Source organism: Musca autumnalis, unplaced genomic scaffold (assembly GCF_047663935.1).
Source record: "Musca autumnalis isolate F117 unplaced genomic scaffold, ASM4766393v1 scaffold_4, whole genome shotgun sequence".
NCBI lineage: Eukaryota > Metazoa > Arthropoda > Insecta > Diptera > Muscidae > Musca > Musca autumnalis.
Genome location: NW_027411977.1, coordinates 142,438,962 through 142,464,846, shown reverse-complemented (window position 1 = coordinate 142,464,846; position 25,885 = coordinate 142,438,962). Strand labels below are relative to the sequence as shown.

Below are 25,885 nucleotides of genomic sequence, written 5' to 3'. Positions count from 1 at the left end.
ATTGTAATCACGCCACAGGTCGCAATTTTGATCGGATCGTCACGAATTTTTTGGGAGTTGATGCGGGTCCCACATTAGAAGAAGCCTATTGATTTTGGTGATAGTCGGATAATATTTAGGGGTCGGAATGGGGAAAAACTCATTTGGAGACAAATTCAAAGTTTTATTCTTTGTAGATATATTGGCTTCTAGTAGGGGTATTCCAATGGCAAAGCCTGTCAATGGAAAAAGAAAATATTACCTTTACGTTAGTGTAAAGCAGGTTGGCGAAGGTGGTCAAACAAGGGAGATACCACAATAGTCGGTAATGCATCCAATTCTTCCCTTTTTTGCAATCAAGCTACAGGTCGTAATTTTTATTGGATGGTCACGAAATTTTGGTTGCTTGTGGGGGTCCCAGAGACAAAGAGGCATATTATTTTTGGTGGTAGTCGGTTTATATTCCCTAAAAGAAATGTTTACCAGTGAAAAGCTTATGCACGGGGGTAGTGGTGTAGGGTATCACATGGTCGGCCCTGTCCCGACTATAGCCTTTGCTCACTTGTTTTCAATGTAAGATTCGGCAGAAACAATATTGATATGTTCGAATGTATTCGAACGAATGTCCTTTCTAATGAATATGTAAGGAAAAATTAACACATTAGCCTATATAGGCCCAAAATATAGGAAAAAGTTACCATTTTGTGCAAATTTTATTCATTTTTATTGGTATAGGATTTTACTCTCGGAGTCGACCCGGAGTCGGAGTCGGAGCCGGAGTCGTGAAAAAAACTCGTCTGGAGTCGGAGTCGGAGTCGAGCCAAAAATACCTCGACTCCGAAACCCTGGTCCCATTTCATTAGGCTAATATGAATCCGGTTGCGATTATTGATTTGAGAAAAATCTCTCTTTTCGCTTCGGGTATGTTTGTCAAGTAATTGTTTTCACACTAAGAAAACGAACACTTTTGATGCATTAATTAGTGAAAATGACAAATTAGTTGGATGACTTGTTTAAGACCAGATTGAATATATAAATAACAAGCAAAAAAGTATCAGTCGGCTTTGCTGAGATATACCCTCAGCCTGTGCGGATTGAAATACTTTTTCCAAAAAAAAACTTATGTATTTAGGGGGGTTTTCAAAAGTTTGGCCGTATGCACCGATAAAAGTATGGATAGGATTAAAGCTCAAAAATTTGCGGGGATATCGATAGATAGGGCTGCGATAGACTAGCCTGCGAAAAAAATAATATAGCTATATTCGGTAATATATTCGTTTCGAGCCCTCCAGCCACTACATATGGTGCCATAGGGGTTTTTTACAACTTTCGGGCTGTTTTCTCAAGAAGTATGGACTTGCCCCTGAAAAAAATTTTACTGCCGTAATTGAGGCAGCGAATGCAAGTTCCTTCAACAAAAATCAAAGTGATTCGAGAGCAGTAGTGGGATTCTGTAACTCATTTTTGCTGTTACCGACAAAAATCGGTAAAATTAAATCGCAAAACTATGACTAAAAACATAAAGGAAAGTTGGCATCACTGTTTGTGTCGGTAGAGGCTAGCGACTACTTTTTATTCATCGTTAACTTACCGAAAAATTTCGTTAATTATCGAAATTATAAGCATTTTAATTTTACCGACAATTATCGATAACATCAAAAATGAGTTACAGAATCCCACTACAGGTCTTAAAGTGAATTTATCCAAAATTTTGTGTGGGAGGTACCTGAAGGAGTGGACAAATATAGTCCATATTCGAAACTGATATATATCTGGTACATATTTTAGGATGTGTAAAGTATGGACCAAATCGATCACTCCCATCAAGAGTTATCGTGTGCACAATTTTTCCGAACATTTTTGAACTTTTGCGGGGGAGGTACCTAAAGGAGTGGACCGATATGGCTTATCTTCGAAATTAAACTCAGTTTGCACAAAATATTACAAAGACAAAATTGCGGACCGAATCGGCAGATCCTTTCGAGAGTTATCTTGCGCTTCAACCACTACACACGGTGTCATAGGGCTTTTTTTGTACCTTTCAGGCTAGTATGGACTTGCCCCTGATGAAGTTTATACCGTTATATGGGGGGCAGGGAATGCAAGTTGCTACAACAAAAATCGAAGCGATTAGTGAACAGGTCCTAAACTGAACATTTCCGAAATTTTGTGTGGGAGGTACCCGAAGGAATGGGCCGATTGAGTCCATATTGGACCCTCATCTAAGTCTGGCAGAAATTTTCACGATATGCAAAGTATGGACCAAATCGGTTACTTCATTCAAGAGTTATCGAGCGCACAAATTTTCCGAACATTTCCGAACTTTTGTGGGGGAGGCACCGGAAGGAGTAGACCGATATAACCCATCTTCGAACTTAAACTAAGTTTGGAAAAAATATTGCGAAAGCCAAATTTTGGACCAAATCGGTTCATCCGTTCGAGAGTTATCGTGCGCACCAGCCAGCCAGACAGACGGACGGACATTGCTAAATCGACTCCAAATTGTCTGAAACACATTTCGTCCAAACATACTTGTGGTTACACCATTATTTCGATGAGGCACATTTTGCCCGTATGAAAGTGTATATACCCTCGTTAGCATAAATGTCGAGAGTATAAAAAATAACCCACGTAGTTCAGCAATTATAACCAAAACTAATAATTAACATGTAATGCAAGGTGTCAAACAAATGTTTCCAAAATGTAATGAATTTTCCAAAATACCACATGCTTTCGGCAAATGCTTAAAAATCACAACATTTTATGAATTTTATTCTTAATAAGGATTACGTACTAACCAGTATTAACAATATGTGTGTTCGTTTACTCAAAATTTGTACGAATTGTTACTGGATGTTGTTCGTTTACTCTACAGTACAATGCAAAAGACCTTAGTCGCTTACAAGAAGTTACTGGACTTGTACAAATTTGTACAAATTATCGAGTAAACGAACACACCTATTATTAGGTATATAATATCTCTACTAAGAGGGTTACCATATGGACCAAGTAACAATGTAACAATGACGTTTTATTAGTTTTTTAGTTCAACAGAATGGACTGCCATCAATTACAATAAATATTACCTACAGCAGAACTCGATCAGGATGGTTGCCAGATCGAATAAAAAAGCACCAGACCATATTAACAGTAAATTTATAACTTCTCACTACCGATTTTAGACGGAAAGCTTCACTGAAGCTAAATATCTCGGTGTAATACTTGACCACAAATGTTAATTTTTCCATTGTAAAAAAATTGCGGATGCGTCTTTTTTGAACACCTGTTTCTATATGAAGGAGTTCCCAGATCGAAAGAAAATTTAACATGTGTTCATAACAGAGATGGAAGTTTCCAAAACACTTAACTTTTTTCTGTTCATACCGCGCTTTTTGTGCTAGGCTAAGAAGTTTACGAACTGCCCTCGTAATTGTTATTGTTTTTATGGGGACAAATGTGAAACAAAAATGATTAACATTGCTGTTATCTAATCTGTTGTCTTTCCAGTCAATTGGTTAGCCATCTATAACCAAAATTTTGAACTATTATCAAATGTTTTTTTTTTTTGAAAATGCATTTGTTTCTGTCTTTGTTTCTATACGTATTTGGAACTACTCCTGTGAGGACTCCGTAGGTATGAATTCATATTCCTCCCAAACAGCCTGTTTCACTATGTCGAACGAAAATGAAAACGAAAGAAAAACAACTAAACTCGTGTACGATTTTTAATTTTGTAGTTGTTTTAAAGCAAACACAAAGTTAATATTGCCGTTCGCAATCAGAAAAAGAACTTACAGCCTGTTTCACTATGTCGAACGAAAATGAAAACGAAAGAAAAACAACTAAACTCGTGTACGATTTTTAAATGTTGTAGTTGTTTTAAAGTGGTGCCAGCGTGGTGCAATGGTATGCACACCCGCCTTGCACGCTGAAGGTCGTGGGTTCGATTCCCCGGCCAGGCAAACATCAAAATTTTCAACGTTGGCAAAGTACCCCTCAGTAATGTTGGCGACATTTTTTGAGTATTTCAGCCATGTAAAACTTCTCTACAAGTGGTGTCTTAGGACGCGCCGTTCGGACTCGTCGATAAACTGTACGTCCCATATCATTGAGCTAATATGAATCGGGGTGCACTCATTGATATGAGAGAAGTCTCCCTTGTCCCGTATGGGATGTTTGTGGAACAATAATATATAGTTGTTTTAAAGCAAACACAAAGTCAATATTGCCACGAAAACCAAAGTTTAGGTGTTTTTTGTTCGCAATCATTTACTTTCGACATAGTGAAACGGGCCCTTAATACAAATGTTAAGTTCAAACATTCAACGCACTTTTTGTTGCATATCCGTTACATTTTTTATTCCACTCGAAACTTAATGAAACATAACTATTTCTGTGGGCAATAACATTAATTACAGAAATCTTCAAACACGTGCTCTATCTACCACACCGGAAATAGAACTACATATGTTTTTATTTTTTGTCAACTGTAATTGTTGTCGTCAAAATTGACACATGTCGTGTTTGACAATCCAACCAACTACCGGTTTGAAAAACCAAAAGCATCAAGTGTCTGTGTTTTGGTGAATTGAGCGAGGACTAATAACTAGTTAAGGAATGTATTGCCTGTTGTTGGTATAATCTTAATTGTTTTAGGTTCCATTTTAAATTAAACCTAATTACAGCAGCAACAATTGAGACCGTGAAATTCAGACCATGCTACACAATCTAAGCCACATTATTCCAACGAAATAGAAGAGTCAATCATGGTTTGATGAAATAATGCATTCTCTTGGTTTACATACCATCATTATTGTAATTAACATTAGCCAACATAATCGACATAAAACACCCACCCCATGTACCCCATCAAAGTAATCATCCAACCAACCGTCAATCCCGCCATTAAAGGCAGACATGCATAAAGACATTCGTTTTCGTTGTCGGTGTTGGTTGACTCATTCATCCATGTGATAATTTCCATGATATGATATCGGTCTATAACATGTAAACACACAATGAGGTAGGACATCCATATGTAATTATCAATGTTGTTGCTGTTGTTTTTGGCAGGTGGATGGATGCAATCTGCAGGTATTTACCATATCGGCATAATCATCAGCACGCCACCAACCACCACCATCAGATATTATTATTGACACGTGTTAGTGAGCTGGAAATTGAATGAGCGTCTTGTTCCAATTATCTAAAACTCTTTGAATAGAACTTTATTATAAATAATAGTTTTAAAGATAGCATTTGCATAATAATTCGTACACTAATATATGTATATAAGTGCTTTTTCGCATTTTTGCCCAGGTAACATGTAAAACAAGACTGGCCTCATGGATTACTAATTATCGGAATTATATTGTATACTTGCAGACCCGGGTCCGCGTTTCTGGCCTTCATATTGAGTTTAAATGACAATTTTTTATGGACTTGGTATTTTCTACCGCATTTCTTCGGGTCCATTGTCAAACCGAGTTATTCATTGAGGATTTTAAATTTATCAACAGATTTTGTCTGTAGCCTTTCTTTTCTCTCACAGACTTTGTCGGATTTTTTCGACCATTGACGTCGAATTTAGGATTTATTATCGACTATGTCCCCTATATTTATCCTAAAACGATCTAATTATAAAACTTAAAAGAAATGGTTAAGTCGAATTCCCCTGTTTATTGAGACTTATATGTTTTTAGTTTTTCATGGCTGATGTACCGTTGAACCTCACCATTTGAAAATATATCGTCTTTCTTAATACGGGAGATACCGTGCCAACTCCGAAATTCATGCCTACATGTACCACGCCACATTCCACAAAATTTCATGAAAACCGGTTGGTAAGTTTCCGAGATATAACATGCTTAAAAAGTGGCAGTGGTCGGGACTTCGGGCACCGTTGTCACGAAAATTAATTTGCAAGTCGATGCATTCATAAATTTAGCAAATATAGCGATTGTAAAACAATAGGCCCCTGAAATTCATAAATACATAGATAGCCTTTTTGTCCACGGGACCTTCCTGAACATTTTCTGAAGATTTCATGGTCATCTGTTTTCAAGATATAAGATATTTATGAAATCGATATAATCATAAGTTTTGCATATACATATAGCGTTTAAAGGAAAAGCCTTGGGAAGGTACCACACCTCCTCATTACCACGGCAAACCTGGAGCATTTACTGCAAATTTTATGGAAATCGGTTCAGTGGTTTTGGGGATATAACATATTTTAAAAAGTAGGCGTGGTCGGGTCTTCACACCCCGAAAGAGTTACCTAGATTCTATATTAAATCGTAAATTTATACATTCGTTATTATTGCAAATTTGGCGTTTTTTTAAATATTCAACAAAATAGCAGCCTATTGTCACCGGTAGCTAGGAGACAATGTAATTTCAAAATCGGTTCAGTAGTTTTGTAGATATAACATATTTAAAAAATATTTAAATATAACATATTTAAAAAAAGTTTAAACTTTAATTTATTTGTGGGAAAATTGGCGATGTTCACCAAGGGGTAAGGCAGGGAAGACTACAGTTTCAGATCTCGCCACAGATCTTCATCAGTTCCCTTGTTTCTTGTTTTTCAACAAGAAACTTTTTATACCCAAGTGTCAATTGCTCGCTCAAATAGATACGTGCGCAAAGAAACACTCTGATCGAGAATTTCTTTGGCACTACCTAAACTCGAGCAACTTCACTTGCAAACAAAACCAAATCTTTCCCACTGCTATGCGTTCGCCGATTCTCAACGAAAAAACACGTAACTAATTTGTTGGTATTGCATACTACAGCAATAAACAACATTTCGACGGTGCCCGGTCTCACAATTAGGAGGGTTGGCGTTTTTTATATGTTTCTTGTATCGTGAAAGTACCCCAAGCCCTCCGAAGTTCAACAAAACATTCCCCTGAACATTCCCTTACAATTTTAGGAAAATAGGTTCAGTAGTTTTTGTAGAATAAATTGATATTGAAAAACGTGGGAGTGGTCACATTTTCTTCAAATGAAAACCTAAGTTGGGCTATTTCTCAACTGATGCAATTACCAACGAAAGACATTTGATTTTTAATAGAATTTGATTTTAATAGAATTTTTAAGAAATTGTATATAGGGGAAGTACCCCACCCCCACGGAAATTCCACAAAATATGTGGCCTATTTTCACCGGGGGTCAACCCCGGAATATACGTAAACGTGGGCTTGGTTAAATTTCCTAACAACAACAACTAGGAAAAGCGTTAAGTTCGGTCGGGCCGAACTTTTTATATCCTCCACCACAGATTTCAGCCATTTCGGTGGATTAATGTCCACAACCTTCAAAATACCGAAAATCGGAAGGTACCGTTCTATGGGGGCTATATGATGGCGTGGACCTATACCTAAAAATTTCTGGGGGAAAGTTTTATACTCCCAACGAAGACTAAATACCAAATTTCAGCCATCTCGGTGTAACAATGAGGCCAAAACCTTCAAATAGCGAAAATCGGGAGATATCGTCCTATGGGCGCTATATCAAAACGTGGACCTATATAAACACTTTACGGTGGAAATGTTTCTTAGCCTCTGGAAACACAAAATACAAAGTAACAACCGATTCTGTTGTCAATTGGGACTAATACATTCAAAATATATTAAAATGACGCGTACTTTATATGAGGCGTTATATGGGGGCTACACCAAAACGTGGACCTATATAAACCAACTTTGGTAGGAATGTTTTTTGGCCTCTGGAGACACAAAATACCAAATTACAACCAATTCGGTGGTAAAATGGGAGAAATATCTTAAAAATTCCTTAAAACGACGACGCGTCACGTCGAAAGCGTGGACCTATATAGCCCGCTTTCAATACCAAAAGTCCTACGTACAAATAATAGATTTTCCCAAAATTTTATCCACCTACGTCAATCCGTTCGGACGCTACAGTGATTTCCACAGACAGACAGACTGACGGACATGGCTATATCGAAGTAGAATTGCACGCTGATCAAGAATATATATACTTTGTGGGGTCTACAATGATTATTTCGAGTAGTTACAAACGTAGTGACAAACTTAATATACCCCCATCCTATGATGGAGGGTATAAAAATAGGGTATAGGGAAAGTACCCCCAAGCCCTCCGAAGTTCAACAAAACATTCCCCTGAAAATTCCCTGACAATTTCAGGAAAATCGGTTCAGTAGTTTTTGTAGAAAAAATTGAAATTGAATAAAAACCTAAGTTGGACTATTTCTCAACTGATGCAATTTCCAAAGAAAGACATTTGATTTTTATTTATTTAAAAATAGCATTTTTAAGAAATGGGATATAGGGGAAGTTCCCCAACACCTCCGAAATTCCACAAAATATGTGGTCTATTTCACCGGGGTCATCCCTGTAAATTTCCTGACAATTTCAGGAATATTGGTTCAGTAGTTTCTTTAAAAAAATTGAAATTGAAAAAGTGGGCGTAAAATTGGCCGGGGTCAAATTTTCTTTCCACAAAAACCCAATTTGGGTTATGACAAACATTTCAAAAAAATTATCCAAATCGGTCCAGCAGTTGTCAACAGATGCAAATATCAACGAAGGACATTCGATTTTTATACCCTCAGCCTTTAGGCTAAAGAGGGTATTTACACTTTGATACGGCCAAAAATGTGCCTCATCGAAAGTATGTTTGTACGATATCCGTTCAGACAATTTTGAGTCGATCTAGCAATGTCCGTCCCTCTGTCTGTCTGGCTGGTGCGCACGATAACTCTCGAACGGATCAATCGATTCGGTTCAAATTTTGGGTATCGAAATATTTTGTCCAGATTTGATTTATGTTCGAAGATGGGCCATATCGCTCCACTCTTTCAGGTACCTCCCCCACAAAAGTTCAAAAATGTTCGGAAAAATTGTCCGCACGATAACTCTTGAAGGGAGTAACCGAATTAGTCCATACTTTGCACATCGTGACATTTCTACCAGACATAGATAAGGTTCCAATATGGACCCTATTGGTTCACTCTTTCGGGTACCTCCCACACAAAATTTTGCATAAGTGCAGTTTAAGGCCTGCTCTCGAATCGCTTTGATTTTTGTTGCAGCCACTTGTATTCACTACCCCCATTACGACGATATAATTTTTTTCAGGAGCAAGTCTATATATCCTCAGAAATCAGCACGAAAACTGCAAACAACCCATATAATACCATGTGTCGTAGTTGGAGTGCACGATAACTCTCGAACGGATCAACATATTTGGTTAAAATTTTGGGGTCTTTCAATATTTTGTCCAAACTTAGTTTAAATTCGAAGATACACCATATCGGTCCACTCCTTCCGGTACCTCCCCCACAAAGGTTCAAAATTTTTCGCTAAGATTGTGGGCATGATAACTCTAGGAGGGAATAACCGAATTGAGCCAAACTTTGCTATTGGTAATATTACTTTCTGGCATAGATCGAGTTCTAATATGGACTATATCGGTCCACTCATTTGAGTACCTCCCACACAAAATTTGGAAAAAGTATAGTTTAACAACTCCTCTCTGATCTTATTAATTTGTGACGCAGCAGGTTGCACTTGCGGCCCCTGTTACGACGTTGTAATTTTTTTTTTTTTTCGTGGGAAAGTCCATACTTCCTGAGATAATGACCCAAAAAGGTCCAGAAAATCCTACCGGCACCACCTAAACTGGCTAATGTGTAAAATAACCCTTTAAGAGAGAAATCGGTTTAGCTCAAACTTTGTAAATTGAAAAGTAAAATTGTAATATATTTAAATTCAGAAAATTAAGTACAACATATTTAATTATATAGTCTGTAAGGAAATTATCCATACCCCCATTATTATAAGTCTTCTTTTGTTATAGTTTGGATTTACCGAACAGATTTATAGCGTTCCGGTAAACTTAAAGTTAAATGTGATGATGGAATTTCAGGGAGGAGTTTCTTGTCATTAACTTTCAATGTGAAAATTATATTTTTTATGCCTCCAAGTTAGTTTATTTTGCATTTTCAAATCCATCAGATAGTAAAAGAACACATGTAATAATGGCCCATAGACTAATAAAGAAAAAAAATTATTATCTACAGATTTGTATTAGGTCCGAATATGTACTACATCGGGTCACTCCTATCGGTACACCCTACCCAAAGTTTGGAAAAAATGCACTCGTCTTGGATCATGCTGAATTTTGTTGCAACATGTAGTTTTTTGCGGCCCTTTCCATCCTGGAAAATTTTCCCAACAGCTAAAAAACCTACAGAAGTATTGTGTTAACTTTTTTTCTTCGGCTACGTGGCTGAGGGTATATCTCTGTCGGCTCAGCTGACTGATACTTTCTTACATATTATTTATAAAGATTTATAAGTTGATTGCCTAATTCTGTGTGTGTGTGTGTGTTAACCGCCTACCCAGCAAAATGTTCGATGCCAAAGATGCTATTCAAGCATGGGTGCAAGTGAAATGGAATGCCATTTTAATAGCATCTTTACTCATTCTTTTTACAAGAGCGTGACCCCCAAAGGATGCAATCCATTTTCAGATCCTAAGCATGTCATATTCACTAAGTCCGTGGAATGCCATCACCACCGACTCTTTGGCATGACATCTTAACTAATTCCCTAGAATAGCACTTTCACGAACCCTTTGGTATGTCATCTTAACCAACCCTTTGGCATGATATTTTCACGACTTGTTTGGGAAATGCTGTATTGATATATGGTTTTCGTAACAAACAAAACTCTTTATTGATTCAAAGGAATTCACGAAGTAACTACATTTTAATTATCATCAACAATTTTACATCCAAAATTGCAGTTTAATGACCGCCGCTGCACCGCAACAGAGTTCACTTCATACGCTTTCGGCAACTGATTTTGTTTCATTTTACAAAAACTTTTTTATATTATTTTCGCATCACCAGATCAGATTTCGACCTGGGCTCCAACTTCACTCCATTAAGAATTTATATTTCGTGAATTACTTTTAGTTTGTAATTTTATTTTATAATACAATTTTCGAAATTTATACTCTTTTGTTTTTAGGAACAAAAACGTAGAGAAATAAAGACTAGAAGAAATGCATTTTCCAAAAACATATGCTAATAGTTCCACATTTTGGTTACAGATGGCTACACAACTCACTGGAATTGATAACAGCAATGCCAATCGTTTTTGCATGGTAGAATAAAGTAAAGGTAGGCCACAGCTAACAGCTGATTACAATTTTTTTCTTTTTATGGCCTAATCTGTCAAAAGCAGGGTTGACATTTTGTACTGTGTTTGACATTATGCAATCATAAAGGTAGATGTATCGCTGAATTGTTCCAACAAAAAACTTCTGCTGTAACACTATATCTTAAAATTGAAAACAAGGACAAAAAATGTGTATTCGCGTGGCAAAATAAAATTGTTGATTTTTTTAGCAAAACTTACGAATGAACGATTTATCAAATATTGATATTAATTTAAATTTGTTCCAAAAGTACGGGAATGTAAAAATTACAATTTTTGTAAAAATTCTGCTGACATTTATCTGCAAATCGGATGCCAGCAATCACGATGTCAGATTAGCCAAACTTGTCAAGTAGAAAAAAGTGAATGACATTTTTTCACTGTCATAAGTTTGGGAAGAACTTTTGCTATTTTTGGAACACTTTTCCAACAAGAATATTCTGGAGCCCAGCTAAAGAAATGTTTTTACATTATATGGCACTTTTAACATATAAAAAGTGAAGCTCTAAGTTCCATATGTTTTTGTAATACGGGATAGCTATGCAGGTACATCTACCATTATTATTGCACCATGCCATTTGACGTTTTAAGCCATGGCTGCAGGGTGACATTTCTCAGTGATTTTCATACCTGGCCTACCTCCACTTTATTGTACCATGCGTTTTTGATTCCCATTTCTTGTGGCAGAAAACATTAACGTCGTGTTTTGTGGCTGAAATTTATTTCTTTTCTTTTTTATTGTTCATTCAATGAAAAAAATCAGAAGCGAATGCCGTCAAACTTGAGTTTTAATGTGTTTCTTGTCAATATTCCAATGAGTAACAGTTTTCGTTTAACAGAATGTTGCTATAATATCGTAGCAACAGAGGTTAACTCCCTCTACAGTTAATTTTTCACAATTGACTTTTCCTTTCTTATAATATTGACATCTTTGTTAGGAAGAAATGTGGGGATCTACAAATTGACTTGCTTTTAGGGATCTCTACAGCAGGGGTGCTCACAATTGTATTTAAGAGAAACCTGAAATGTGGTTTTTCTTGAGTTTTCAAAAGTTATTTTATATATTTAAAGCTTTAATGTAATTTTAATTAGTTTCTAAAATAAATTGTTAACTCTTGCTTTTCAAAATAGCAAGGCTAAATCCCATAGCCGTTGTTTTAATATATTATTACAACAACTTTAATTTATTAGTGGGAACTTTAGGCAGGCAAGACTATAGCTTTTTGGTAAAATTTCGAGAAACCAGATTTGATTGATTTCATTCTATGTCAGATTTATTATTTATTCGCCTATCCAACGTTTCATCCTGATTCGACATATATTGCATTTACTTGAATTCGGATTCCAGCATGTAATTGCAAGAAATGCACAAGGACATACTATAACAATAATAACCTTTTATAAAACATGTGTATTTGCAACTGACATCCTAGAACAGACATCGAAACTTTTATAATATCAAAGAATACAATCCGATTCTATTCTCAGCTCGTTGCAAAATGCAAAAGATCCAATAAAATCATGGCATCCCATGGAACCACTTCCAAAAATTTTTGCTGGGTATTGATTGAATAGCTGGTAGTAATTATTACCGGATTTACAGCATTAACTAATTTCAAGTACAAAAGAAGAGCTGATCTAATTACTCACAAGCACCGCCGACCCCACTTTTTGAAAGCATTCGAGTAAATTGAAACAAAGGTACATATTTACATACATATGTATATCTGTATGTACTATATTCATATGCATTTACATAGAATTTATGCTATATATTTTATGAATTTTTAATTTCTCACACCATGATATACGGCTGATGCATACTCCTTATCAGCATTTCGCCACCGGTCTTGAACAGTTCGGCGGGCAGCCCATCAGCTCCTGCTGCTTTATTGTTTTTCAGCCGATTAATTGCTGTCATAATCTCGATTATCTAGGCAAATCTAGACATTCAACGTAGTCTGCGATTGGTTCTGGGGTATCTTCATCGCCGCCCAGATAATGTGCCTGCACCATACCCTTCAGTCTGGTGTTCTACTCTGGTAAGATTTTCTGACATCATTCTAACTTCTGAACATCTCGAGTTTCTTACGCTCACGTTTTTCTTGCTCTTCCATTTTTTCCGGAAAATATGCTTCTCATCTCTCCACTTCTCCCGATAATTTTCCTTCGCGCTTCGTGTTGCTACTGATTACAGGGTTGCTCTGTATGCCGCGATCTTCTCTTCAGTAGCTTTACGACACTCCTGGTCGTACCATAAATTTTTAGGTTAGTTTGGAGAGAGTGGTCTATTCTTTGCCACTGCGCTTCCACATTATCGGGACAAGGAGTGCCGTCTTCCAGCATGCGGGTCCCATCTGCGGTATCCACGTGGCCTTTGTATGTTGAGCTGTTGGAACCTGGCGGTCCTCACTACCATGTTCTTTGCCGCTGCTAAATCGGTTAGCTTCATTCCGTTGTCTGGTTTACCTCATAAAGGCTGAACTTGCCGCCCGTAGGGCCAAAAATGTTTCCGTCCCAATTTTGGCATTAAAATGTCCTAGAACAATCTTAATGTCATGGCCAGTGCAGTGGTCATATGCTCTTTCTAGGCGCTCGTAGAATATATGCTTGTTCTGTTCACTTTTCTCTTCGGTCGAGGCATGGGCGCACGGAGTGAGGCTGGAGACGAGAGTTTCAAGCTTACACGGAGTGAGTCTGGATACGAGAGTTTCAAGCTTCCGATTTTCCATAAATCCCATCCTAGTTCATATTTCGCATCATGACAGCTGTAATACAGTGCGTAATCGTTTGTGGTCTTTACGTCTGTCCATCGCATTTCCTGTAAGACGACAATATCAGCTTTATACTTAGCAAGTAAATCCACCAGCGAGCAATTTGCACCTACTCTGTAGAGAGTCCTGACATTCCAGGTGCAAATTTGCAGATCATTGTCCTTTAAAGGTTTGCAGGGGTGGTCAACTTTTGAGGGGTTTGCTTTCTTCCTTTTTCTTTGTCATAGTAGGCTGTGTTTTGACGGGGTGGATTACTAGCCCAACGTCCAACCAAGCTTTTATCATTCTTATAGGTGAACAAGGATCTGATAAAAAAGTACACCAGTTTTCATTTATAGAGTCAATACCAAATATGGGTGGTGGGGATGGAATATATCAAGGAAATATTCTGATAGGCATTTGTTCATTTTTTATCTCAAGTGGACACTGAACAAATGGGCAGCTGCCATGTTTTCTCCCGTTACTCGTCTTGGGATTAGTTGCCGATATTTTTGGATTTTCCATGTAAGGTTATTTTGTCTTAGTTCTTGGGTTTCCGGGTTGACCTGGATCCTTGGGGATTCAATTTAACCGTCAGTCTGGTTATGCTATGAACATTTGTTCCTAAGGTGTGGCCAATCCATTTCCATTTCCTACGTTTAATCTGCTTTTGTATGTGTTCCTGATTCATTAACATCCACATCTCTATGTTATTTATGGTATTGGACCAGTATATCCTGCATATGATCCTGAGGCATTTGTTTATTAATACCTGTAGCTTTTGCGTGACGGTGTTAGATACAACCGTCACTGTCGTATAGTAGAATCGATTTTATACAAGCTTCGAATATTTTAAGCTTGGTTTTCCTGGATATATGTGTGCTTCTCTATATACCTTGCAGTCGTCCGAATGCTGCTCTCACTATGTTTAGCCTATTGACTACGTCCATTTCTCCACCACCACACATTCTTACAGCGCTTCCTAGATAGCAGAAGCTTTCGATGTATTCAGTTTCATGGCCTTGTAGGATGACGAGAAACGGTTGGCTTATGTTACCGTTGTGAAGAACTGAAAGTTCTGCGTCTTCGTACATCGCTCTTATTATTTCGATTATTTTCTGGGATTCTTTGTATTATGACAGTTAGAATTTTGTATGGTGTTGAGCAAAGTAACTTCACACGTTGATGCTGTCTTTCTTCCTCCCAAGCTGATATGAGGTAAGGTTCCGCCGGTAAACCATCTTCTCCTGCTGCTTTGTTAATTTTTAGATCTTCTACTGACTCCTTTATTTGGTTCAAACTGGGAGGGTTACACGGAATATTCAGCGTATTTTCCATTGGACTGCTATTGTACATTTCGTTATTTTCAGCGGCGTTTAAGACGTTACTAATTTCTTCGAAGTTCTCTCCATATTTGAATTTGTTCACATTGTTCGTTAGTAGCATACCATTGCGATCATTTTGTGTTCAGTTCCTGGTAACCTTCTATTTGTAAGACTATCTATTGTCCGGTGTAGCTTCCTAATGTTGTTCTGGCTAGCTACTTCCTCGGCTATTTCTGTCAGATTTTCTGGGAACCTTCTTTTGTATTTTCTTGCAGTTTTCTTCACTTGTTTTGCGAGTTGTTCATACTGCTGTCTTGTGTTGTTGTGTATTGCCCCAATATTTTGCATCAAACATATATATGTTTGAGTGCAACCAAATACTTGTTTGGGTGCAAACAAATATTTGTTTAGATGAGATATAAATAAAAACCCTAAATCCACAAAAACATACACATACACACATTTATAAATGGTGGTGGTTTTTATTTGATTGAAATGCATAGAAATACCAAACACAATAGCAACAGCAGACGCGTAGAACCATATAAAATCGAAACATCGTTGAACGCTTGAAAATAAAACACATTCTCCTCAAAGTTGAAATCACAACAGGAAATCGGTATCTGGAATCAAATGATTACACCGTCGTAGCCAGGGGTGGCCCGGAAGGATGCATTTCTGACCACGTCGCTGAATGTTTATATGTTGTAATAAATAGGTACATCCATATTTCAAATATATGCATGTATATGAAAAATTTATTAATGTTATTATCAATTATATATTCAACTAGCAGACCCCGGTCCGCGTTGCTGGCCCGTCGTAATGAGTTTTAATGACAACTTTTTATCGACTTTATGCTTGCAATTCAAAAATAGGTATTTTCTACCTCACTTCTTCGCTCCATTGTCAAACCGAGAAGGATTTTTTGTCTGTAGCCTTTCTTTTCTCTTACGGACTTTGTCGAATTTTTTCGCCAATTTATGCTTTTTAGGATTTATTATAGTCCATGTCCCTGTCTTTATCCACGCTATCGGGGGCGTGGTAAACTTTTCTTTCCAAAAAACCTAAGTTGGTTATGACAGCATTTAATTTTTATTCATAAAGGTAAGGCGTTTTTTTTAAATATGCCCCCTTCAAAATTCAAGAAAATATGCCCGTACATTCCCTGACATTTTCAGAAAAATCGGTTCAGTAGTTTTGTAAATGTAACATATTTTAAAAAGTGGGTGTGGTAAAGTCTTTGGATCCTAAAAAAGTGGGTAAGGTCTTTCGAAATAGATACATTCGTAATTATTGTAAATATAACATTTTTAAAAAAGTAGGGTATATAGGAAGTACCCCGCCCCTTCCGAAATTCAACTGAATTTGTAACCTATTTTAAGCGGGGGCCATCCTTGTACATTCCCTGGAAATTTCAGGAAAATCGGTTCAGTAGTTTTTCTAGAAATGATAAAAATTAAAAATTGAAAAAAGTGGGCGTAAATTTTCTTTGCATAAAAACCCAAGTCGGGTTATTGCGCACATTTTACAGAAAAAAATATCGAAATCGGTCCAGCCGTTCTCAACTGATGCCATGACCAACGAACGACATTTGATTTTTATTTTTAAAGATTTAAAAGTTTAGACAAATCGCGATTTCCTTGAAAATCCCTACAGTAGTTTTGTAGATATAACCTAATTAGACAGTGAGCGTGGTCGGTTCTTAAGTCCCAAACTAAGTACGTAAGGTTGGAGACACGGTCGCCATTGACTCGCAAATAAATTCCGAAACCGATACATTCGTATTTGTTGCAAATATTGCATTTTTACAAAAATAGGGCATAGGGGAGGTACCCCGCCCGATCCGAAATTCAGCCAAATATGTAGCCTATTTTAACCGGGACCATCACTCTACGTTCCCTGAAAATTTCAGGAAAATCTGTTGAGTAGTTTCGTAGATATAACATATTTATAAAAGTGGGCGGAAAAGTGGGAGTGGCCAATTTTTCTTTCCATAAAAACCTAAACTGGACTATGACTAACATTTCCACAAAATATTATCCAAATCGCTCCAGCCGTTTTCAACTGATTCAATTACCAACAAACGACAATTGAGTTTTATATATAAAGATTTCTTCTTTGTCCAATAAAATATTTCCATTCACATTTTTGATTCAATTAAAAAAATTCCAATTATAAAATGTATTTATGATTTATTCACTTACTTTACCGTCTTTACTCAATGTCTGCCTTGGGGAAACCGAAGAAAAAATGTCTTTCTCGCAAAAAAAAAACAAACTAATTCATACCATTTTTTTCTTTTCCTCTTCTCTTGATATGTTTGTTTACTGTTACAGAAAAAAAAGAAAGCTTTTGGATGAATAAATCGCAACAACAAAGAACGGAACAGACGTGTTTGGCCGCATATCACATACACATCACCAAAGCAAAAAACAAATTTTTTTCACCCTCCCGACGTCGCTCCTACGTCTTCTATTGCATCATTTAAGTGTTCAATTACATCAGTTATTTTAAAAATTAAAAGTGAGGAATGCATACAAACATGAGAGCATTGGTGCTCACGCCTTTACGCTACCGTAAATGGAAGATCCTCTTAGTGTTGTTAATCTAGCAATACATAGAAGTTTTTTGTAATATTTGAATTAATTCATTATAAACATTTTTTAGAATTACAATTATGTTTTAAAGATTTAAAATATCTATTGAAAACTCATGAAAAACGAAAATATAGACTTCTCTTAAATACAATTGTGAGCAAAGAACAGCAAGAGAATGCGAGAGTTAACCTTGTTTCTCTTATTGACGATCATTTATAACAATGATGCACAAAATAATACGTGTGATGTAGTATTTGTGCCATGAATCGACGCTAGAGTACTGTACGACACTCCAAGATAAAAACAATAAATTAGTGGACAAATTATTGAAACTTAACATAATAAATCAAACAGAGAAGAACAAATTGATAACGAATACGGCGCTTGCTCCATGAATTTATGGACTACCAAAAATCCACAAAGGTGGAACCCCCTTACGACCAATATGTTCATCAATCAATTCACCTTCATACGGACTATCTAAATACATTGTCAATATTTTAAGGAACTTAACCAAGGAATCTATATATAAGAGACACAGTAGAATTTAAAGTAAGAATCAATAACGAATCCATAGAAGACGACGAAATTTTAATATCATTTGACGTGGTATCGTTGTTCCCGAGCATACCAGTAAATTTAGCGCTCAAGACGATAGCAGAAAAGTGGAATATAATTGAACAACATACTAAAATACCCAAGGACACCTTTAACGAAATATTGACTCTTTGCGTAAAAGACTCCAGATATTTCATTTATGATGACAAGGTGTACGAACAACGTAAGGGACTTCCAATGGGGTCACCAGCGTCACCGATTATTGCTGACATAGTAATGGAGGATTTATTAGACGCTGCAATGAGAAAAATTACTATAAAACCGAGGATGCTAACCAAGTACGTTGACGACATTTTTTGTATACTAAAGAAAAAAGAGGTCGCAAACACATTAAAAATATTAAATTCATACGACAAAAAGATACAATTTACCCATGAAATTGAAGAAAACAACAAACTACCGTATTTAGACGCTGTTATAATGAGACAAGGTCACATACTTAAATTAGACTGGTACCAAAAGCCCACAGCTAAAGGACGATTGATTAACTTTTACTCTAAACATCATCGACGAATAAAAATTAATACTGCCACGAACTTTATAAACAGGATTTTTAACATAAGTGACCCAAAATTTCATCCAGAGAACGAGTTAAAAATACGAAACATCTTAACCATGAATGATTTCCCTCAAAAGACGATTGATGATTTAATAAAACGCACAAAAAGAATTAAGCAGCAACAAAACAGAGACGATACGCAAAAATTATACAAGGCAATTACATAATTTCCCGGTTTTTCTGAGAGGTTCTGCAAATCGAATATACAGTTAGGCAACAAATGTATTGCAAAAACCAAAATTGTAGAAATTTTCATATTAATTGTTCGTTTATGGCAACAAATTACGTAAAAACTATACGGTTTTTTGTGCAAGTCTCTTGCTATAGGTCCTGACAACAATATTCCGTCAAAATATGCAAAGGTTATTCGCAATTTATAACAAACACGGTCAAAAATAAGAATTAACTACTATTTGGGGGTGACAATAAAAGTATTGCAAAAGTTGCCAAATCGATGGTTTCTTGGAGAATTACCAAAGGTGTGTTCCTTAATGAGTTGTCTATCCACTTTGGACATTCATTGGAGCATTAATGAGCTTAGTTAAACCAAAAATTAAGGCTCGGTATGTTCCACTCTAAGGATGCTGGTTCCCCAATTTTTAGTAAATCTTGATCCTTTGTTAAAGGATGTTTTTGGAGTTTTTTGTTAAATTGGACCCAAACATTTGATGAAGGTTGATATCAGGATGTTGGCCCGATGTATTTAAGAGTTTTGTGTTGTTATATTACATCGGCAATTTACACAAATAAGATTAACATTTCATTATCTGGTCTTTGGAATGGTGGTAGTTGACTTTGTTTGAGCTTTCGGGATCGATTTTTCTGACTTTCAGACTAATGAATATTAAATATTTCTTAATGATGTCAGTGGGGATGTCTTTCCAATAATTATTATATCCGTGAACCCAATTTCTCATACTATTTTCCATGGTAAAGAATATAGTACCCAAATATTCGGTATTCCAGCTTCTCCAGTAGCGGTTTAATTTCCATATTTGATGGGTTTTATTGGATTTGGCGCAATCTTTTGGATTTATTATGATAGCAGAGGATACTATCTATCCACTTAGTAAAAATTAAATCATATCAATACCATTGAGAGACGAAATAGTGCTCAGTGTCAATTTTTTTCATATACATACATACTTTCCAGAGGTATTTCGATGTTCTCAAAGCCAAATCGGACTGTTTTGCATTGTTCTATTATCCTACAATACACATTGAGTCAAATATTCATTCTTGGCATACTTGCCTGTGGCCGATTCGTCATTGTCTATTGTTGCAATACTTTTATTGTCACCCCCAAGTAGTAGTTAATTCTTATTTTTGACCGTATTTGTTATAAATCGCAAATAACCTTTGCATATTTTGACGGAATATTGTTGTGAGGATCTATAGCAAGAGATTTGCACAAAAAACCGTATAGTTTTTACATAATTTGTTGCCATAAACGAACAATTAATATGAAATTTTCTACAATTTTGGTTTTTGCAATACATTTGTTGCCTAACTGTATATGATAAAGATAAATTTAACATAGCTTTAAAAACCAAAAATAATGTCAACAATATGTTTAGTAAAACTAAATCGAAAATTAAAAAAGAGGACAAAAGCAATGTAGTATATAAGATCACATGTAACGGGGACGACACCAACGTATGCCAGAAGGTATATTTTGGTACGACAAAAACCAAACTGAAAACTAGACTATCCGGACACAAGTCGGATCAAAAAAACAGACAAATCATTAGAACAAAAATAGCGTTAGCGGCCCATTGTGTACTTACTGGGCATAAACCGAACTTTAAGAACGTAGACATATTATCACAGGAAATTAATTATAAACGACGATTCACTTTGGAGATGCTTCATATAATAGACGTACCTAATGAAAAAATAATAAATTATAAGACTGATACAGACCACTGTGCACATATGTATAGGAATTTAGTACAAAAACATAGACGTAAAAAAGTTTAGTTTGATGGTGACATTAAACCAGCACAGGTGATCTTCGTCAAGAAAATGTAATAATTTGTGTTATATTTAGTTGTTTATCGATTTGTAATATGTGCTTTATTATTTGTGAAATAGATCCCTGAAGATGATTGTCGATGACAATCGAAATATTGGAGAAATAAAAGAATAATACAAAACCAAACCAAACATCTTTTTATTTTTCAATGAGCCTAAAGCCGAACCAAACAATCAAAATAAAAATTAAAATACAGTTGAACCTCGATTATCCGTGAATCGATTATCCGGGAACCTCCATTATCCGTGATAGAAAAGAATTGTTGGACTTTTTTCTATTTTTCGTTATAAACTTCATTACCCAGGAGTAAAAACACACTTTCCATTTAATCTGATTAAGCAAACAAAAGATAAACAAACGAAAACTGGAAATTCTCCCGTATTAAACAATTTGTGTATTGACGTTATCAGAAAAACCATGGAACAAAGTCAATTCAGATGCATATGAGGATGTTGATATTTATTTATCCTTCTAAAATTTGGTGGATTACCGTAACAAATTTAAGCTTTGTTCCTTTACTTTTTTAATGGTAAGAGTGGTAAAAGAGAAAAGTGTCAAAATTGCACAAAATTGCTCTCTCATGAACATTTTTACCAAAAAAGTAAAGGAACGGAAAAATTGTAGATCTGGCAGCAATGTCAAAAAAAAAACATAAAAAATCAATTTTCGTCTTTTATTTCACAGTTTTTAATTTAGTTTTGTCAGCGTTCGACTTTTTCTTCTGTTTTTCGTCCATTTTCTCCTTCATTGTGAAATAATCGACAAACAAAAGTCGAAAAATCAGTTCTGCCATTTTTTACCTACAGAAATTTGTCTGGTAGCCAGTGGTCGAAGAGAAAGCCATTTTCGCTCTCACTCCTCTCTCACTCTCTTAAAAATTGCTTCCAGTGTTGCCACTTTTCGGGGTTAAGGAACGCTTTGCATGTTAAAAATGGTAACAAATGGTAAAAATGGTAACCTCAGGTAAGTAAAGGAACTCAGCTTTAATAAAAATTACAGATTTTCATATTATTGTACAATATTATGTAATTTTTAATTAAAAATATGTTCAAAAACTGCATAAAATCATTACCTCCATTATCCGGGAAAATCGATTATCCGTAATGCCTCCGGTCCCGACCATCACGGATAATCGAGGTCCGACTGTATTTTAAAAAAAAGGTACGAACGGTCTTCAACAACAAAGCCAGGCTTGCAGAATTAATATTAAGTGAAAAATATGATAGTAACACACATACATTTTTTGAGGTTTATGACGTTTACAACTTTCTTACCGTCGAAAACCTACAAAATCGTCATACAGACCATCTCTGTTCGTGCATAATCGTCTATGCTATATATGTAGTTTAACATTTTAGGTATAATATGAAAGATATTTTTGTAATGTTCGCACCCTTGTAGGACGTTCTTCCAAAATACCATTCTGATGTTGCACTAAAAGAGAATAAATCAGGGGCCTAATTTCGACATTAGATTCGATAGCGTATTTGCTCGTGAATGAAAAAATCGAACGGTTACACTAGAGTTTTTTGGCGGGTTAACCCACTTCGAGAGGATTTATTTGACGTTTGCGCTATGGGATTGACATTTGAAATCCAAACCCGCTGGGTTTATCCGGTTAAGTGTAACCGGGATATAAGGAGGTAAAATGAAAAAATTTAAATATTTGTTTAAATGGTTGAATAATACTTTAGGTAATAATTTCAGAATGAAGTTGTGCTAGAAAAATGTACGAAATGATTTATTTTTGTAAAACTTCTTGACATTATTGTAAGAAATTGCTAAAGCATCTACCTTAGTAAATGTACGGTTGGTGGCGTGAATAGGTTTTCATAGTTCGATTGTTTCATTCACGAGCAAATACTCGATCGAATCGAATCTCGTAATTTGGCCGCAGGTGTCGGCATCACATTTTATTTACATACTTTAGGGAGCTGTTTATAAGTGCATGGTTATCAACTATAGTTGAATTGGGTGTATGGAGAGAGAAACATTTAGATCAGGGATGACCAAGAAGAGAAAGAAGACCAGAACTGGAGAAATAAATAGTCCGGTCAAAATAGACATTGAAATAGCAAAAATTCCCACAAAGCTGAATTTTGGTGGAGAGCTAGGGTTTGCCATTAGAAGCAACGTCCTAAAAGTCCCCATCGATCCCATGTGTGCAAAAAAAATTATTCGGGGTCAAAGGTCAAAATTTAAGGGTTTTTAGATTTTCGGATTTATTTTTTGAAAACGGTTGATCTAATCAAAAAGTGACTAAAGTAAATATTGTAGACAGAAAAATTATCTACAAGTTTGACCCTTATAATTTTTTTCTTAGAAGGAACCATTCTTGAGATATCGCTGTTGTAAAAAACATATGATTTGTATGCACTTATAAGGGAAATATGCACATATTCAGACGAACCGGCTAAAATAAGCGAAGTAATCGGGTCTGTCCCCCAAAAAAATATATATTTTCTTGAAGAGCGAAATTATAGCTATCTTCTTAAAAAAATTCCAACAAAATCGGAGTGTGTTTAGTAGAGTTATTCAATGTTAGAGTCATTTTATGCAAAAATAGCCCATTTAACCCACATGTATAATCAAAGCCCAACGGGAACGACCCCAACGAAAACTCTCCGATTTTTTTCAAGTTTTGTTCGAAGGTAGGGTTTGTTGCGCTGATTACGGAAATGTATAATTTTCAACGGTTGCAGATCCGGTTCGCCGACCCGAAAGGCCAAATTTAAAAACCGGGTTAGACCCGGTTCTGCTGAACCGATTACTGCAAAGTGGATATCGTTTGAAAGCTTAAGGAAGTATCTAACACATAGTGTCGTTACTTTAACCGGTTCGCCTCATAATGTACTTACGCGACTATATTTTTATTCGACCTTTAGATCGAGATATCTCGAAAATGGTAAGTCTTTTTTTAAGAATCATAAAGACCAATCTTGTAGACAATTATTGAATCTACAACTTTTACTTTAGCGGGCTTTTGCTTAGTTTTACCGTTTTTGAGAAAAATTAAAAAAAAAAAACTGAATAATGCCTCCAAAAATGACCTTTGACCCCGAATAACTTGTTTTGCACACATGGGATCGATGGGGACTTTTAGGACGTTGCTTCTAATGGCCAACCCTAGCTCTCCACCAAAATTCAGCTTTGTGGGAATTTTTGCTATTTCCCCCTTATACGCATGTCTATTTTGACCGGACTAAAAGTAGAAGATCGCCGATCTTAGAAATCTATTCTTAGGCCGGCTCGGAGCATAACATTCTGTTTAGAATATGAAATCATCTAAGTAATTAAGTATAGCTTCGTTCCAGAACTAAAAAGTTTTTACACATTTAACACATTTTGCACATTTTTCCCCAAAATGCGTTCCCGTACATCAAAAAGTTGCAAAATGTTCACTTCTCTTTGAAAAAAAATGACGCTGAATAGTTTTCTCTTCAGAAACTTTTTACACGTCAAATTTGGCTGAACAAAAATGTGCAACAAGTTTGCCGGCTTCTGATTGGCTCACACGCCGACTTTGACATTTGTTCCAGTTTTATGTAATTTTTCCGTTCCCGTACATTTTGGAAAAACGTGTATGTGGAACTCATTTTCGGCGGTTCGCTCTTTTGACGAAATTCGATTATCATTTCGAAAAATACGCCTTCTCAATTTGCGTTGATACTAAACAAGCAAAAGCCAAAACGATTCACTTCTTTAATAATGTTAAAAACTATTCGCTTCAATAAAAACATTAACATAATTGTTCATCGTAATTATGTTATGTGGTTGTTCTTGGGTAATAATTATTAATTTGCTTGTTAGCTGGTGTTTCATTCCTTTCACACTGCCATAACATGTAACTTTTTTGCAGCATTGCCATGAAATGCATTTTTATAGGCCCACTCTTATGATGATGTTTTTGGTTGTTTTACTGCATCAGTTTAGACTGTTCAATGATTAAAAGCAAATGGCTGCAGGTAATTGCAAATAATTAAGCGAATCGGTCATGCTTTGCACAAACAAATCAGCATGTTATGTACCCGAACTGATGTAGATTCAGTTCATATTTACATTAAAAAAAACAAACAAGATGTATCATGCATTAATTAAAATCTGCATATGATGTGGAAATTTATCCTGCTCTAGATGACCCAAAGGCATACAATAAATACATCTATGCAATTTTGTATAATATTTTCGATAGCTTGTAATCAAAACTATTCTATTAAATTTCCAGGATAAAATAATGATATTATGGCATAGAATATTTGAAAATAGAATTATTAAAAATAACAACAAAAATTTTACAAAAACACGAACCGTATAACCCATTATAAAATAATGTAAAAAAAACTGAGTAGGCTGAAAAAATTAGGATATTATACATTATGTGTGTTTATTTCAGCTAAAACTCATATTTTGTTGTATTCAAATATTTGAATAACAACAAAATGTTTCAGAGTGGATATGAAATTGAGGAGGTAGGGACCACTATAGTTTCAGTTGTCACCAAACAACTTCATCAGTTCCTTTTGCCGCCGACTCTGCATCAATAAACAGGTCATAAGCACATCCAGTAAATTAACACAATGAGAAATTTGCAGTATTGTCCCAAAGCTAATTACCCCACAAATTGAGTCGAACTAAAGAAAATCATATCCACCACGGTTTTTTATGTTTTATTTGAATACAACAAAATATGGGCATTAGCTGAAATAAACACACATGATGTAAAATTCTGCAACCCAGCAATGCTTGAACAAAACAAATGAATTGTTGGAACAAAAAATACATATATGTATATTGTTGTTCC

At 35.8% G+C, this 25,885-nt stretch overlaps 1 protein-coding gene across 3 annotated transcripts in view; it reads right to left on the bottom strand.

Moving 5' to 3' along the window:
* stet (rhomboid serine protease stem cell tumor) overlaps nt 1–25,885 on the bottom strand; it is a 235,805-nt gene that overhangs the window by 132,764 nt on the left and 77,156 nt on the right. The window contains exon 1 of one of the 3 annotated variants that reach the window (XM_073980024.1): nt 10,765–11,035. The exons of the other annotated variants lie outside the window; for them this stretch is intronic. The gene's annotated coding sequence lies outside the window, so the exon portion shown is untranslated. Of the gene's footprint in view, nt 1–10,764; nt 11,036–25,885 lie in introns of those variants that run through there. 3 annotated transcript variants of the gene reach the window in all.